Genomic DNA, 19358 nt, shown 5'->3' with positions numbered 1-19358 from the left:
CGTAGATAAAGTGGGTGCAGAAATGTATTTAGGCTGTAAGAAATGAAAGGATTGTGAGAGGTTTAAGAAGCAATGGTAATTGTGTTAGATTTTTTAAGTGTTTGCAGGTTAAATTGCATTGGTGCAGCTGTGCTTAAAGAACAAAATTACAATACAGATACAAGCATTTGTAGGTGAAATGGACGGTTCATGCTATGTATAGACCAGGGGTGAGGAACCTCCAGCCCACGGGACGTATAAGGCCCGCAAAGCCATTTGTCCCGGCCCACCTGCTGCTGTGTGTCAGCAAGACATGCCGCCTCTCAGTCCGGCAGCGGTGTGTCTCAGCTGTCAGGGCAGGGAGGAGAGTGCAGCTATGTCCGGCGGCAGCGGCGGGTAGGATCTCAAATCAGCCGCTAGTTCATGAGCCAATCAGAGCTCGCAGACCAGCAGCCAATCAGGAGCTGCCACTGCTGGTCTGCGAGCTCTGATTGGCTCATGTACCGGCAGCTGGTTTGAGGTCCTACATGCTGCCACTGCCGCCTGACATAGCTGCGCTCTCCTCCCTGCCTGGCCCCTGACAGCTGAGAGACACCGCCGCCTGATGGAGCACTAAGGGTCCGGAGAGGTGTACGCTGCGCTCACCCCCCTCCCCTGACACACAGCAGCAGCAGTGAGCAGCACAGTGGGGTGGGGGGGCATGTGTGGGGCAATATGTATCTGTCACTAAGGGGGCATTTGTGTATCTGGCACTGTGGGGGCATTTGTGTATCTGGCACTGTGGGGGCATTTGTGTATCTGGCACTGTGGGGCATTTGTGTATCTGGCACTGTGGGGCATTTGTGTATCTGGCACTGTGGTGGCATATGTGTTTATGGCACTGCACTATTGGGGCATATGTGTATCATGTCCCATTTTAATTGGCCACACCCATTTTTTGGTGCGCACACTCAGTACAACTAAGGGGCATAACTACTGGGCGGCAGGGTAATTTTTAAGTTGATCATTTTTGTATGGCCCCCAGAGGATTTTATAAAGATCCAAATGGCCCTTGGTAGAAAAAAGTTTCCCTACCCCTGGTATAGACATTACAGGAAAGGATGGACCAAGAACGACAAATAGTGATCCATTGTTCTAGAATCAGAACAGAATATTGAATGGAAAACTGTTAACAATCTGTGTATTATCTGTGTATTACTTCTGTATTGTACTTATTGTACAAAGATATATAAAGAGGAAGCGCTCAACCAAAATACATAGAGAGGAAGTGAGTTCAGTCATATTATTAAAGTTGGACTGGTACATTTATCATGCTACAAATGGTAGTAGATGCATTTATGAACTGTGGATATATGGTGCAAATTACGTATCTTTGAACTCACTAAACAAAAATAAAACTGTACTCAACTAACAAATAACAGCCTATTAACAACTAACCTTAGCCATATAAGTGTCATAGTTAGGTTGTGATATTAATAGAATGGATTCGAATTTCTATCAGATTTACACTTGAAGCTATTTTTATATGTAAGGAGACTGTTTATAGTATATAGAGTATGTCAGTGTGAATTTTTGTTATTGTGCCATAAAACTTTTTTGTACCTGACTAAACAACGCTTCCTCTCTATTAGAGTACATGCAGAATCCTGTGTTTTGGTTTTGGTTCTAATCCATCATCATGTTTTGTTTTTTTTGCAAAACCACATTCAAGTATTTTGATTTGGATATGGTTTTTGGTTTGGTTTTGGCTTCCTTTAAAATCATTACAAATCAATAAACATTGATTTAAAAAATCTATAAATATCTATAAAAACCATTAATATCATATAATTTGAACCTGTTAACATATAATCCAAAACCCGAGTTCAGTTTTTTAATCCGAGTTTTGAACTGACAACAGACCCAAAGTGATTTAGAACTGGGACTTGATTTAACTCAAAACACCTAAGTTTGGGTGTGTTCGTATTTCAGGAAAACTGAACCACACATCTCCACTTTCTATACAGTATATATCTTTGTTTTTTTCTGATCTATTGGGGTCACATCAGTCCCTCTAAATTGAAAGCTGCACTTTCTTCAGAAACTCTTATTTAGATTCATAGCCAATTAAAGTAGAGCTCCGGGTCATATTTGTTTGTTTCTCCTGTTTGAGTTCATGTTTGGATGCAAATCAGTTGTGCACTGATATAAATGCATATAAATAAAAAAAAACAGAGTAATAAAAATGTTCTACCTTTTTAATTGAATTTACTAACAGCGGGGCAGATTAAAAGTACAGATATTAGTACTCATTGCAAAATCAACAATCTTATGTCCTTAGCTTACACTGATACTGTATGTGAACTGGTACCAACTGAAGAATCTCTGCATGGATATCTGCTTTCTATTTAACTTTCTTGAAAATGCTTCCAGTCTGACTCTGCCCAAATGTAATAGCCAGTGATTTGCTGGAGCCAGCTGATTTCGGAGAGACAGTGACTAGCTTTAAATCTATAATTGCTGTAGTTTAAAGGCAAAATCAACCTGGTTTTACTTTAAGTAATTGTTTATTTCAATCTAGTGACTACAGTATTTTACCGGAATCACAACAGTTCCAGTAAATGTCGGGCTATTATATTTTAGCCATTCTGTGCAAATAAACCTGATTTTAAACTTCAGAATACAAACCCATTTTTAAAATGTAACTACTATTAATATTTTACCTGAGTTTATAGAGTTTATTTTTAATCTTGTGTGTAGTGTCACAGAAACAGGTTTATTATACGATGTTCTTATGCTAGTATGCTTTTTTAATTTTGTTTTTTATTTTTATTTTCTTACAGAGATATCTTGTAATTAAAATGGAACAAGATAACATAACCTTGGTGAAAGAATTTATTCTTCTGGCTTTTCCAAATCTCCACCAGTTCCAACTTTTGCTTTTTATTATAGTCCTATTGATGTACATCACATGTGTTTTTGGATACATGACAATCATTTCCCTAATTATGTGGGACTCATGTCTTCATGGTCCTATGTATTTTTTTATCAGTAACTTTGCTTTTGTAGAAATAATATATGTTTCTATTATTATTCCACCATTCTTACACATACTTGTTGCAACCAACAACAGGATATCACATGTTGGCTGTTTTGCACAAATGTATACTGCCAATACAATGGGACTAGTGGAATGTTTTCTCCTGGTTGTTATGGCTTTTGATCGCGACTTAGCTATTAACAATCCGTTTCATTATTTTAACATCATGAGTAGACTAAAAAAAAAGCTTGCAATAAATTCTTGGATTGCTGGATTTGTGTTTGCTTTTATCCCTGCCATATTTACAGCTTCCTTAAAATTTTGTGACCATACCAAAATTGACCATTTCTTTTGCGATTTGACACCTCTGCAAAATTTGGCTTGCTCTGATTCCTTTGTCAGTAGGTTAGCTACAAACTCAGTAGCCCTTGTTGCTGTAATGTTTCCTTTTCTTATTATTATAGGGTTCTATTTGCACATTATAGTCACCATCTCAAAAATTAAGAGTGTGAAGGGAAAACAAAAAGCTTTCTCCACCTGCTCTTCCCATCTCATTGTAGCCAGTCTGTTCTTTTTCACAACGATTGTTGTGTATGGAAGACCATATCGCAGCCAGTATGACAAATTTCTTGCTCTTATATACACAATAGTCACACCATTGTTAAATCCATTTATTTATGTACTGAGAAACAGGGATGTGAAAAGTGGATTCTTCAAGTTAATTGCTTATGTAAATCCAATGACAAAAAAATCCATAAACAATTTAAAGCATGTCACATGAAGTGACTATGCTGGGAAATCATAAAATTTTGCTCAGAACAATATCTTCAAGTTTATAAGCGTTTATGGAAAATGGCAAAATCTCATTTAGTTATTATTATTCTTTCTTCCTTCTTTTATCTTCTCCTTACTACTTGTTCTTTCTTTCTTTCTTTCTCTTTCTTTCTTTCTTTCCCCTCCTTCCTTGCTTCTTTCTTCTTACTTTGTACCTCCAGCCTTCCTCTTTCATCTTACTTCTGCCTTCATCATCATCATCATCATCTTTCTCTTTCTTTCTTTCTTTCTTTCTTTCTTTCTTTCTTTCTTTCTTTCTTTCTTTCTTTCTCTCTCTCTTTCTTTCTTTCTTTCTTTCTTTCTTTCTTTCTTCTTCTTTCTTCCTCCTCCTTCCTTCATCTTTCTTCTAACTTCTACCTCCTCTTTCTTTCTCCTACTTATTTTATCATTCATTTTCTTTCTTCCTCCTCCTTCCTTGTGCTTCATATTCTTGCTAAGTCTTCTTCCTTCTTCTACATATGTCTTTCTTCTTTGTCCTTATTCCTACTTCTTTCTTTTCTCATTAACAAAATATATAAAAAAAGACTTACTTAAAAGTTTTGGAAAACAATAATAAATAAGAATTTGATATTGTTATGAGCTTGTAAAGGTCACATTGCAGCTCATTTTGAGCTGGACAAACATCATTGTTTGTGCACTGTTTATATGCTCAAACAATATAGAGCTATGTCCATATGTATACTTTGCATACCATTGACTTGCATTAAAAGACAGAGGGAATGGGGTGGACAGGAGTGGCAAGTGTAGACTGAGTACAGTGAGAGTACTGGTGGCTATTGCAATGATTTAAAAAGATGGTGATTATCAGCAGCACTAGTGTGCCTAGTGGGATATGAAATAACTTGGTTCTGTACTGGGGCACCAGCAGTGGGGATTTGGAAGGAGTGAATGGTGCATTATTGCCTGGGAGTTCCCATGTCAGCACCTCCGGCTATATTACATGAAGGGACATTCATCAATCTACATAATTTAATTGGAATTTCCCCTTGTACTTCTGCATTTCACATTGTAGATTATGAAGGGGTTATTAACAAATGTGGAAGAGATTGTATTTCATTAAATTTTATATCAAATTTGTATTTATTAATAACACTATGTGGCACGTCATTGCATTATTATACTGTGTACAAAAAGGATAATGGGACTTTAGGATTTACTAGTGACATGATTAAGCCACATCTATTACATATCTGTTGGTTGTTATTTTTTTTGGGGGGGAGGGTCTATGCATGCACACTTCTATGGCTGACATTATCCAGTGAAAAAATTATTAAAGTACACACCCAGATAAAACCCATCTGTAACAGTTTACAGTGGTGAATATAAATGTGTTCTCTCGGGTAGTAGTCCAACTTTATGTTTTCTAAGACATCATGCTATTAATTGTGTTCTCCACATTTACAAACTTGTAGTAAGAACAGGTCATTGACTAGTCAGATCTGAAGTCACTCTTGCCACAAACATAGAGGAGGTCTACAGAATACAGATCAAGTTATTTTGGCAAACTAAGTGAACTGAGTAGACTATAGACCAAAATATTGGGGCCAATGCAATTGTAACAGTATACTGTAGTAATATGATGTTCATATTTTCAGGCATCAAAATCAACCTTATCCTGGTCATATTTTATGGACAGATCAATCTGACCTATAAACTCTATTTAGTATTTAGAGCTGAATGAATAGAAATAGTTATTATAAAATGGGCAAACCAATTAACCACATTGTTACATGTTCGTGTAGCCTAAATATATTCTCAAAAAACAATTTAGAAAATGAAACAGTTACATGAATAACAGCAAAAATAAAGGATGTCTGAAAAAAATAACATGTGCGTGTGATTCTTTTCTACACATATGTCCTCACTGTAGTTATTAGTGCTGTATTAATTGGCACATATCAACATTTTGATCATACCATTGTTTGTGCAGTTTGATCTAGCACTGCTGCTGAGAGATTTTTCTAAATTAGTAAATTACATGATTAAGGGATTATACACTGTCAAATTATTTATGAAAGATAACACACAAAGGTAACTAAACAAACCATGTCACATCTGTAGGAAAACTTCCCCATGAAGTGAAGTGTCAGATGAAACAATTGATATATGATATAACATAAATATATCTTGAGTTGAATTTTGGTATTGTTTATCTGCTAGATATATTATAGGACTAAGGACTTAATAGAAAGACAGTGCTATGTACCCAACAGGATTTGTCCACTAATGGAACAAAGCATTCCTATATAGTCTCACATGTATTTACTGAATACCCATTACTCAGATATCCCACATTATTATTATTCTCTGTTTTGCCTACCCTACATGGACTGGATTGCTCACTGTTAGATGTATATATTGATGAGTGTAATATACATTTGCTATTTAATATTTTTTTCTGCTGTGGCATGAATTATGCAGCTTTTAATTATTTCAATAATTATTTACATAATTTGAAAAATAAATTGTTGATGCTACGGTATTGTATTGTTTTAATATATGTAAATTCATCTAATCTATAAATATTACAGTACACATGTGAAAATCCTTTATAAGACCAAGAGGAATCTGCAAAGAAAGCTCACTGCAGAGACAGACTCACAAAATCAGATAAATCTGCCCTTGTAGAAGGCATGGATAAATATTATGACTGCCTCTCTGGAACCTGAGCACAGACAATAACACCAAAGGAGAAGTATTGGAAAGAGTTTGTGAAGACAGTGACAGCAAGCTCCGGTAGGTGTAGAGACATAGACCACTGCAAGCAGTATTAAAATGATTGCCGCAGACAAACCAAGAAGAAGATTGCAATGGAGAAAAGGTATCAGAGAGAAATTGGCGGTGGCCCAGAATTAGTCAACCATTGGATAAACTTGGAGGAGAAGTTGTGAGTATGGATGGCCCCCATGATGGTGGTAGGCATGGAGGGCACATTTAACTTGCATGATCCATCCACCACTCAACCGAGCACATCAACAGGACAGACATCTGGACAACAAGGAGTGATAAGAGATGGAACAAGACCTTCTGGACTGCAGACATTTGCCAGGCCTATGGGATCTTCTGGACAGCCAAGGCCTCAGTGTGGTAAGAATGTATTCATGTGTGTCTTACAAGCCGCTAGCAGCGCATCTGTGTTACTAAACTCCAGAAGCTAGATTCCTGCATGTATCCCTGTGTTCAGATTCAGCTGCTGTTTAATTAGTAGTTCGTCTCTTTGTGTCTAGCTGTCCAGCTGCACTGTATCTCCTAATCAGGAGGCTTGGTTTTTCTGGCTGTTCTGATTGGGAGTGTCTCCCTTTATATTACCTTCCTGTTTACTCTTCTGTGCTGGTTATAATTCTTGCTACATGTGAGATCCTGTCAGCTCAGTGTGTTCCTAAAATTGGTTACCTAGTCTTGATCGTGTTCCTGATCAGATCCAGTCCACCTAGAAATCATGTTTTGTGTGGACCTTCCACACAGATTATTACCTTTTGCTCTTTTATGGTTTACCATCTTGTGCATTGTTGCATTTATATACAGTTATACTCAGTCACTTATTCCACCCTGTGCATTGTTGCATTTATTTACAGTTAACGTTTAGTCACTGATTCCATCCTGTGCATTGATGCACTCACATACACTGTTATAGATGTCAGTTTGAAAATTGGGCAGGCAGTCTAGTTTGCATCTGGTGATTGTCTTTTTGCACTATACCTTACTCTTGCCCAGCCTCCAATAGCTGCCTTGTACATCCATAAGACCTGGTGGCATCTGAGTACAAGGTGGTCCTAATTCACCCTGGAAAGGTGGCTGCTAAAGGTTAAGCCTAGCATAGCAGGTGGATAAAGGACTGCTGGGCAAGCATAATTGTACGAACTCTACCTGGTGCCACCTGGAAGTACTCGAAACTGAGAAGTCCTTGTAACAATGTGCTGTTAAAACTTTTATGTATTCTGTCTTTATTTTTAACATTTTTGTTTGTTATTCCCTGTAGATGATTTGCTAGTGCAGAGAAAATCTACAAATTAAAACAGATAATGAAAGGGGAAAGCCAATCGGGGAAGGAGCCGGCTGCCCATTGTCAGGAGAGTACAGTCCGAGTGAGTAAAACTTTAACCCTTGAACTCCAACCAAGTACTCAAGATTTAGGAACAGGTAGGACTGAAGAAGGTCCTGGATTTGGAATTGCAGAACCTATGGATTAACCGGGTAAATATATGTCTTATTTTGTGTAACTTTTAAAGTAATAAACCTTATTTCTAAATTTGTACTTTTTTTCCATCTCGATTTATTTCAAGAAGACAATGATGAGGATGAGGATGTGGATCCAACCATTGCTAGAGAATCTACTTCAATTGGTAAGATATCTTTAATTATATTTTGACACAGTTGTGCAAAATATTGTTCAATGTATAAAGTCAGCTGAAGTTACATTATAATGCTACGCTGCGATACAGGATACTTTCCTATTTAACAATCTTTTTTTACAGCTTCTCAATTGACAAATGACTTGACCAGATGGACAAAACCCTGGGCCACGTTGTAAACACTCTCAGCAAACAAAAGAAGACAAGAAAGCAGGACCAAGAACAAATAAGGGCAATTATGAAAAATCTGAACTTCATGATAATTTCCCTGAACAAGCTTGTAGAGAATACTGCTTGCGAAGCCAAAAGCCTCAGGAACATTGCAGACAGCTACAGACTGCTGCTAGTTCCAGCATCATTGCCACATCACTGAAGCAGATAAATGAGAACTTACAATGTACTGTACTCATGAAAGATGAAGTACATAAAGATACCAGCAAACACCACCAGCACAAGCATCATATGCCTTTGCTCCCCAGGGCCCTCGGTACGGCCCTCCATCCCAACATTATCAAGGGTACACAGGAGGCTACCAAATGTACCAACCAGTACCAACTACAATGGCTCCAACTCAGGGAACAGCATCAGCTCTGTCACCTTCACCATATCAGACAACATGGAGGATGAACAGAACCACCCCATATGAACACACTTTTTTGTATTTTCTTTAACTTTTATTTGAAAATGATATTTTTTTATCATACCTATTTCCAGTTTGATATTTTTCTTGAACTGTTTTAATTATTTAACATTGGGATATTTGTAAAAGAAGTTGGGCATACGTACATACATTAAGAAATGCGTGTGCATGTATAAAAGTTGGAGATGATGAAAGCTCTATTATTGGTTACAGCTGTCAGATGGGCTACAAATGAGCATAGCAGATCTCACTTTATCTTTTAGAACACTAAATGTATTTAACTTTTGCAGGGTACATTAGTTCCATATTTCCATATTATTCACCAATTATTTATTTTCCCCTTAGGAATGGTGTCTTCATGATATACAGGACATCTAAATTCCAATACAAGAAAGAATCACAAGACACTAGAGAACAAAGAATGGTGAGTACCAATGAAAAGTGTCTCACACCTAGAGTATTCAAACTGCACACACATACGTTAACACCTACTGTATGTTGCCATACCCACTAGTCAAGGCATCCATACTGGTCAAGGTTAAATAGATATCCATTTTATCAAAACTTGACTTAAACAGGGCTTATTAAAATTGTATAAGTCAACTGTGGATAAACATGGATATATTTTTTAACCTTGACTTGTATATATGCCTTGACCAGTGATTAAAACATGTTAGTGTTCAAGAAGGTAGAATGGTAAGTATAAATTAGACCCTAATGTTCACACTTCCTAACCTGACAAACAGGCTTTAGACATTCAAGGGTCATGCAGTTGTCAACGGAATATTGTAGCTATCACTGCTGCTACTTAAGAAAGAACAGCCCTGGTAGTGCAGCATAAGGCGTCTACTTGTAGTAGACAGCTTCTTCTACAGTAGAGATCAAATACCTGCATCCTAGGATGTGGGTATTGGGTTAAACTCACACCATAGGACAGCTAGCAGCTACTTTGATAATGCCCAAGACATCACTCAGAGTCAATTATTGACATTTTAATTCCATCGCTGTGTAATCCATTTGTAGTGTGTCATCAGGGAACAAAAAGAGGGCCACAATGAGTTCAATTGTCTTGTGTGTTTTTTTTATAAAATGTGTAGGCCATTGTAATATTTTAATTTAAAAAAATATATCTTTAGAAGTAAATTATTATTTCTAATTCTATGTATTTCACAAAAGTAATTTCAAAGATGACTCTAATGAAGATCAACTGAAAGTCCAAGAAAAGCATGAAAACTTTAAAAAAAAAATTTTAACTTCATTTATTTTCCTTATTTATAAATAAAACATAATCAAAAACTGCTTTTTTATATTGCATGCAATGTTTCTTCAATAAAAACAACCTACAGTAACTTGATTAAACTGAATTCTTTCATATAAAAAATTAGCATTGCTAAAAGTGAAAGGTGGCGGGTTGGAGTTGGGTTTAGTTATAGTTTAATATTCACAATAGATATTACCACAATATGGGTGGTTTGAGGGCAGTGGGTGTAAAGGGTTAGATAAACTCAATTAGAGATGCCAACATATCAGAGTTAATATCATCTCCATAAATAGTTTAGAATTAGTTAATCCAGTAAGCTCTTTACTTTTTATTAGAATTAATTTTCAAATACAGTCAGTGCAGTGCCGGACTATAAGTTCCTTGCCTCTGTAAACTTTTCTCTGATGGGTTTTACTTCATTTTGTTTCTGTGAATAGAGGACTGTCCTGTATGTTGCACAAATGTGACACTGGCATATCAGAGTCCACATTTCCAAATTTACAAAATCTTTAGATTCTGGGTGGGTTTTCCAGTAGTGTAATCTGTAGTATAGAGTAGACAATCTCAATTTTGCGTCACTGTAGGAATCAAATGTTTTGATATAAATTGCATTTTTATAACAATTTGAATAAATATGTACAAATAGTAATGGCAAGGGGGTAATATTAAAGAAAAAAGATGCATAATGGCTTACATTTGCTAGGGGGTTACTAATGGAAAAATATTCACATTTTGGATTATTAGTCATTGAATGTGTTTTACCAATATGAAAAGTTGTTGATTTGGTAACCAGGGCTGATAGAGGTGGTAAAGAAGAAGAATTTTGTAATATGGCAAGTTGCTTATCAAACTTACAGTACCAAGGTATACATTTGTAAATGGGGTACTATTGTTGAGATGTAAAAAAAATTGTTACAAAGGGGTGTTTTTACAGCTCAATGGAAAAGAAGTTGAAAGTTTATCACACAGTGCTTTTTTTTTTAAATGGGGTACAAAAGGTTGTATGAAAACTATTCAAAGTTGTGACAAGGTGTTACATATAACATAACAACTATACACACTGCATAAACCTGATACACAATACATTCCCTAAAGAAATCACACAGGTAACACACTATGAGAAAGTGTCCCTACAATACACCTGTATAGCAATCAAATGTCAGCTGGTGATTTCAATAGCGGACTATACTGTGGTAACCTGGAACATAACCTACCAACCCTATTTGCATAGTACAACAGAAATTTGGTGAAATGTAAGCAGGTGAAAAACCTAAACAAAACACCTATGCAACTCCAATCGGTGTCAGATCAGCCTTGCCAGAGTCCAGGGGTCCCTTCCATAGTCCCATAAGCAAGGGGTCAGTAGGGCTAGCAGTCCTAAGGGTGATCTCCATTGAAGTAGTCCTAGAAGAGTCACAGCATACCACCGAGGATGCTTTTATAAGGAATTGTGGAGACAGGTAATCATGTAGGGAAAGAAAAGTATTGGAAACTGTAAGCATTTGGTAAAACATCATGTATCCAGCCATCCTAATAGATGGCCTACTCACCTGTGCCACTATAAGCGGAGTAAGACAAGCCTGGACAGAGTCCTGGGCTCCCTTTCATGTTCGGTAAGCAAGGGGCCAACTGTCCAAGCAGTCCAAAATGACCACTCCATTAAAGAAGGCCTAAAAGGGTCACAGCATACCACATAATAGGAGGCTTTTTTTAGGGAGTTCTGAAAACATGTGTTACAGTTTAGAACAAAACATCAACTGTTAAAATTGACAAATATAAAATTTTGAAATGACATTAAGATTGCAATAAAATTAAGCATTTTTACCATAAATTAAAATTATATAGTTATAAAACAGCAAAAAACCAGAACAAGGATGTCAATAAATATACATAAAAATATCTTGATGCACAGAGGATATGCTTACAACATTGCATTATTAATGATATAAAGTGCATAACATACTACACATATGAGATACAGTGTGCCATAAGAAATTCACTGACGTGAAAAGGTGATAATTAAAACATTACTGGAAACTGTAGGCTGCACATTGCTAAATGGACATGGATTTAAAATTCAGAAATTTCTACACATACAAAGCCTTAAATTAAGTATCCCCTGAATTATACCTACTGTATGCATCAATTTAAACACATCTCCCTGATCTTATTGAAATGTTACAATTCAATGTTACCCGTAATGTAATATATCAATTGATCTATCACCCCCTAATGCACAAATGTGCAATAGGTACTTATAGAACATTAGATCAGTATATATCCATAACTGCATGTCATATAACCAGATGCTTACTATTATGTGATTATCAGACTCATCTCTCCATCCGCTCTATCGACCTACAGACCTATAGAAAATTGCTCATGCCAACATTTTATTAAGACCTCTAGGCATGAGGGTATCAAGAGCCAGGATCCAGCGGGTTTCTAGCTGTAGTAAGTGTTTGGCCCTGTCTCCCCATCTTACCAAATATGGTACCTGGTCTATTATATTGTACCTCAGTGAGGACAAATTGTGTTTGGCTGAGGCAAAATGCCTTGCCACAGGTCGTTCACTTGTGCCTGTTAGTATGACTTCCCTAATAGCTGATATGTGTTGGGTCGTCCGCACTTTAAAACTACATTAAGTTTTTCCCACATAATGTTGTCCACATGGGCATGAGAGCAGATAGACAACGTATTTAGAATTACAGGTAACTGCTACCTTGATGTTTATCTTTTTACCTGAGTATGGATGTTTAAAAGAATCCCCTGGAATTAAAAAATTGCATGTGGTGCAGCCACATTTATAACACGAAACTTCAGGAGATTTTCTAGATATATCAGTTTTCACATCCAGACTTGTAATATTGGCACTGCGTGTGTAACTGGGCATTAATTTGGTGTTCATAAACTTCCACAAATCTGGATCAGATTATATAATAGGCCACAGCTCTTTACCTCATTTGTTTGTATGAGTGCTCACTGTATTGTACTGGTTGATCCAAGGAATGATTTTATCCATTGGTTTTGTGTCCTTGGTTTGTAGCAAGTTGTGTCTAGGTTTGCTAAGGGCTTTGTAGCGAGCATTTTCTAACATGGTGTGGGGTAGCCTCTATCGCAAAAGGTAAGGGTAATTTCGTCTAGCTGATGATCCCGCATTGTTGGATCATTATTTATTCTGCAGACATGCAACATTTGGGAATAGGGCAAACCACAAATAATTGCCCTGGGGTGGAAGCTATTGTATCTAAGTATGGTATTGCAATCCATACTTTTTGCATATAAAGATGTGAAAGATGTGCTCTTCTACTAAAGAATTGTGAACATCTAAAGAATGTACCTTGATCATCTATAACCATAGTCAGTTTAACTGGACTGCTGGAATTATTATGTGACACAATGGTGTTCCTGAGCAATTGTTTTGGACTAGTCCACAACATCAACAAATCGTGTATGTATCTTAAATATACGAACATATGCTGTGCTAGTGTAGAATGACTAAGAAACAGATCCTTTTCCACCTGCCACATAAATGTATTAGCAAATGATAGGGCCATGCAGGACCCCATCGCACACCCGGTCACCTGTATGTAACATAGTAACATAATATCTAAGGTTGAAAAAAGACAATTGTCCATTGAGTTCAACCTATTTTTGGTCTCCTATGCACGATTATTTTGTATAAAATTTTGACTGAAGTTGATGGCTGCCGTTACGTTTTACCCCTCTTTTTTATAATAACCATAGTGCGTGACTATGCCCCGTAACCCTGGATATCCTTATCCATTAGGAATTTATCTAACCCATTCTTAAAGGTGTTGACTGAGTCGCCCATTACAACTCCCTCAGGCAGGGAATTCCAAACACGTATCGTCCTTACCGTAAAAAAGCCTTTACGCCGTATTGTGTGAATCTCCTCTCCTCTAACCTGAGCGAGTGTCCACTAGTTCTCTGTGTTGATCTAACCAAAAACAGGTCCTGCGCAAGATCTGTATATTGTCCCCTTATATATTTGTAAATGTTGATCATGTCCCCATGTAGAAACAGTTATCATGGACAAAATAATTGTGAGTAAACATGAACTCTAATAACGCCAGAGAGAAATTAATCTTTGGGCCCTGATAGAGGGGTTATTGGTAATAAATAGCCTAAGCGCCTGTAACCCCATATCATGAGAAATGCAAGTGTACAGGCTCGATACAGCTACCGTAGCCAATGTTGTACCAGGACGAACCTTCTCGATGCTGGAAAAATTCCTTGACAAGGAGGTGGTATCCTTAAGATGAGTGTGTCTGTCCTGAATGCATGGTTGCAGAAAGGAATCTAAATAGATAGCCACTGGCTCACATAGAGATCCCCTGGCTGATATGATTGGTCTGACAGGAGTATTCTGGGCATTCTAATGCAACTTTAGGATCACATAAAAAAGGTGAACAATGGGGGGTGTTTTTGATAAAGCTTTATATACAGTACACCTGGTGTGATAATGCCTTCTTTGAAACCTTCTGTCAGAAGCTGTCGAGTTCCTTTTGGAACCTGATGCTGGAATCCACAGTTAGATTTGCATATGTTGAAGCATCCCCTAAAAGTCTGTTACATTCTGTTTTATATTTGTCAATGTCCATCGTTATGATAGCTCTGCCTTTATCAGCTCCTCTAATGACAATGTCCTGTCTTTCTTTCAGTTCCTTGTATTTTTGTTCTTCTAAAGTTTTTTCAATAAGTCTATCAATATGTCCTGATAATTTATCTGAATCGCTAGTGAATCTAGCAATTCTTATCATTCGGTACAATGGAAAGCCACATTTTAGGGGTTCGGAGTGATGGCTTGAAGCCATTGGAAATGTATTTCTATCTGTAGAATTATAGTGTACCTGAGTTTCAAACTTATTATTTCTAATATGAATCTTAACATTCAAAAAGATGGATTCAACTGAACTGTATACATTAGTCAATTTTATTGGGGAATCTGAACCATTTATCCCAGATAATAACTTATCCAGTCTATCAACACCCCCTGTCCTGAGCATAAAAATATTGTGTATGTATCTTGTGTACTGTTAGATGGTAATGCTTTGTTGTTACTCCCTTCCTATCCTGTATCAGGGTAGGAATGAACTTTTTTGGAATGCCTTTACAAGCTAAAATCTGGCTTTCAACCTCCATGCTGTCAAACGTAGCCATGGTAAGTCTTAATAGGTAAACGGCCCCTGTTGGAGAAGGTCTTCATGAAGAGGAAAAGGCTTTGGATCCTCCAGCAGTAATTCCAGAAGATCCACATACCAAGCCCGTCTTGGCCAGTCCAGAGCAATGAGGATCACCTGAAATCTTGTTCTTTTTATGAGCTTGAGAACCTTTGGGAGGAGCGGAAGTGAAGGGAACACATACACCAACTGGAACATCCACGGAGTGACAAGTGCATCCACCACCATTGCGTGTGGGTTTCTAGACCTGGAACAGTACCTCCGAAGCTTCTTGTTGAGGCAAGAGTCCATCATGTCTATCAGAGGTACTCCCCATTGGCTTGTCACCTCTGCGAACACCTCCAGATGGAAGCCCCATTCTCCTGGATGGAGATCATTTCTGCTGAGGAAGTCCGCTTCCCAGTTGTCCACTCCCGGAATGAAGATTGCTGACAGTGCCACCATGTGCTTTTCTGCCCAGAGGATGATTATTGTTACCTCTGACATCGCAGCTCTGCTCTTCGTTCCGCCCTGTCTGTTTATGTAGGACACCGCTGTGACGTTGTCTGACTGAACCTGAATGGCTTGATTTGAGTGCTGCTTGTAGAAGGCCATTGTAAATGGCCCTCAGTTCCAGAACATTTATTGGAAGGAGAGATTCTTGACTGGACCACATTCCTTGGAAGTTTTCCCCTTGGGTGACTGCTCCCCAACCGCTGAGGCTTGCATCCGTGGTTAGGAGGATCCAATTCAGAATCCCGAACCTGCGCCCTTCAAGTAGGAGAGACATTTGTAGCCACCAGAGGAGTGAAATTCTGGCTTTCAGTGACTGGCGTATCCGCTGGTGCATGTGAAGGTGTAATCCCGACCATTTGTCCAGGAGATCCAGTTGGAAGAACCTCTCATGGAACCTTCCATACTGAATAGCCTCGTAGGAGGCAACCATCTCCCCCAGAAGACGAATGCACTGATGAACCGATACCCTGGACAGTTTCAGGAGTTCCCGGACCATTGATTTAATCACCAATGCTTTCTCCACCGGTAGAAACACCCTCTGTACTTCCGTATCGAGTATCTTTCCCAGGAAGGGCAGTCTCCTTGTTGGCTCCAAATATGACTTTGGAAAATTCAGGATCCACCCATGATCCTGGAGTAGACAAGTTGAGAGAGCAATACTCTACAACAACTTCTCCTTGGAAGATGCTTTTATCAGCAGATCATCCAAAATGGAATTATGTTCACACCCTGTTTTTGGAGGAGTAGCATCATCTCCGCCATGACCTTGGTGAATACCCTCGGTGCTATAGAGAGGCCAAATGGCAGTGCTTGGAACTGATAGTGACAGTCCAGCAGCACAAATCTGAGATAAACCTGGTGAAGCGGCCAGATCGGAATGTGAAGGTATGCATCCTTGATATCTAGGGATACCAGGAATTCCCCCTCCTCCAGACCTGAGATCACCGCTCTCAGAGACTCCATCTTGAATTTGAATTCCCTCAAGTAGGGGTTCAATGACTTTAGGTTTAATATCGGCCTTACCGAACCGTCTGGTTTCGGCACCACAAACAGGTTTGAGTAATAACCCTTCTGTTGTAGGTGGAGTGGAACAGGAACAATGACATTTGTTTGAACCTATTTTTGAATTGCTTCCTATAGGTTAGCACTGTCTGTCAGCAAAACTGGTAAGCCTGATATGAAGAATCTGTGAGGTGGGAGTTGTTGAAACTCCAGTGTGTATCCCTGGGCCACAATATCCTTTACCCAGGGATCTAGGCATGATGATGACAAAACGTGACTGAAGACTTTTAGTCTTGCTCCCACCTGCCCGAACTCCAGGCAGGGAGGTCCACCGTCATGCTGAAGATTTTGAGGAAGCAGAACCTGGCTTCTGCTCCTTGGAACCTGATGGCACAGCTTTTTTGGACTTTCCCCGACCTCCTCTAAAGAAGATGGGAGGGGGTTTGGATTTCTTAAATTTTGCGGTCCGAAAGGACTGCAGTATAGGCGAAGGAAATGACTTCCTTGCCAGTGGTGTTGCTGATGGAAGAAAAGTTGACTTACCCGCAGTTGCCATGGACATCCATGCATCCAAAGCATCCCCAAATAGAACCTGACCTGTAAAGAGAAGGTTCTCCGCACTTCTCTTGGATTCCGCACCCGCAGTCCATTCGCGTAGCCAGAATCCTCTGTGCACCGAGACCACCATAGCAGTGGCCCTTGCATTCAGCATGCCAAGGTCCTCCATGGCCTCCACCATGAACCCTGCAGAATCCTGATTGTGACGTCAGAACAAATCAATGTCACTTCTATCCATAGTATCCAAGTCTTCTAGCAATGTGCCTGACCACTTTACTATGGCTTTAGAAATCCACGCACAAGCAATAGTGGGCCGTAAAGCAACGCCATTAGCTGTGTATAGTTATTTGAGTGTATTCTCAATCTTACGTTCAGCTGGTTCTTTTAAAGCGGTTGAACCAGGAACAGGTAAAACCACCTTTTTTGACAACCTAGATACAGATGCGTCAACTATAGGTGGCTTTTCCCACTTTTTTCTACCCTCTTCAGGAAAAGGGAAAGCAATGAGAACCCTTTTTGGGATCTGGAATTTTTCTCTGGGTTTTCCCAGGATTTTTCAAACAAAAGTTTAATTCCTTGGAAGCCGAAAAGGTAAGGAAGGATTTCTTACTTTCTGTAAAATAAGATTCCTCCACCTGTTCAGGTACATTCTCAGAAATGTGTAAAACATTCCTTAAGGCTTCAATCATTAGTTGCACCCCTTTTGCAAGGGATGCATCCCCTTCATGCCAATCGCCATCACCGTCCCCTGTATCAGAGTCGGTATCAGTGTCAGCTTGTATTATCTGGGCAAGTGTACACTTTTGTGGGTATGTAGGTGGGGTTTTTTATGAAGTAGTGGGGGCCAAACACTTTAACCCCTCCTCAGATTTCCTCAAAAACTGCGTCTCTTTCTCAGTATGTGACATCCTTGTAGATATCTGGTATATCATTCCCCTTAAAGAATCCACACATGGGGGTTTGGATTCAGAAGGCTGATACAGTATATTGTAGTCCTGAGTACATGGGATAGACTCTTTTGAAAAAGATACACACTCTGCAGCACATGATACAGAGCCCTTAGACATGGTAATGTGGGATATATACACACACACAGGAAAATGTCAGATACAGTTTCCCCCCAGAGTACCTTCAGAGAGTCACAGAGTCTAAGGAGCCAGCCACACAGCGCCCTTTGGAGCAGTTATTGTGATAAAAGCACAGCACTGAGAAATCAACCTTAATAAGTTGATTATTACTAACATTTCACTCCCCCCATGTCTATAACATCCTGGTAGCACAGTAATTGGAGTTATGTGGAAGGTCAGCGCTCCCTGTCAGCATTTCTTCTGTGTCTGCAGGGAGGTAAATGGCACTGGTGAGTGCTGGACCTGCTCTGAGGAGAAGCCCCACCCCCCGCAATGGCGCGCAGCTTCCCGCACAAATTTGATTATACTGGCTGGAGGTCTCTATGCTAACAGCAGGATTAGCCCTTGTTAGCATCTGTGACCAGTTTAGGGTGACTGCGCTGGCCCAGGATGCCCCTCCAAGCGCCTATACAAAGTGTTACTGAGCCTTCCTGGAGTGCAGCCTGTCAGAGCTGCGCTCCCACCCTTGTGCCGCCATACCTGCCGGTGACCTGCTAACCGGGATGCCGGTGCTGTACTCACCACTCTTCTTACTTCTGGCTCTGTTAGGGGGTGGTGGTCGTGCTGCAGGAATGAGTGGTCGCCTGGTGGGCTTGCGATCATCACCCCCAGGAGCTCAGTATCCTGTCAGCGGAGATAGAGAACCAATAACTTCTAGAGTTGGTTCCTACTCCCTCCCTAAGTCCCATGAAGTAGGAAGGCTGTTGCCAGCAGCCTTCCTGTACCTAAAGATCTAAATAAAATTAAAAAAAACTAAGAACACTCCTAAGAGCTCAACTAACTGTGACCGGCTCCTTAGGGCACATTTTGTAAACTGAGTCTGGTAGGAGGGGCATAGAGGGAGGAGCCAGCCCACACTTTTGATCTCTTAAAGTGCCCATGGCTCC

Source organism: Pseudophryne corroboree, chromosome 12 (assembly GCF_028390025.1).
Source record: "Pseudophryne corroboree isolate aPseCor3 chromosome 12, aPseCor3.hap2, whole genome shotgun sequence".
NCBI lineage: Eukaryota > Metazoa > Chordata > Amphibia > Anura > Myobatrachidae > Pseudophryne > Pseudophryne corroboree.
Note: the sequence above shows the minus strand (reverse complement) of the source record.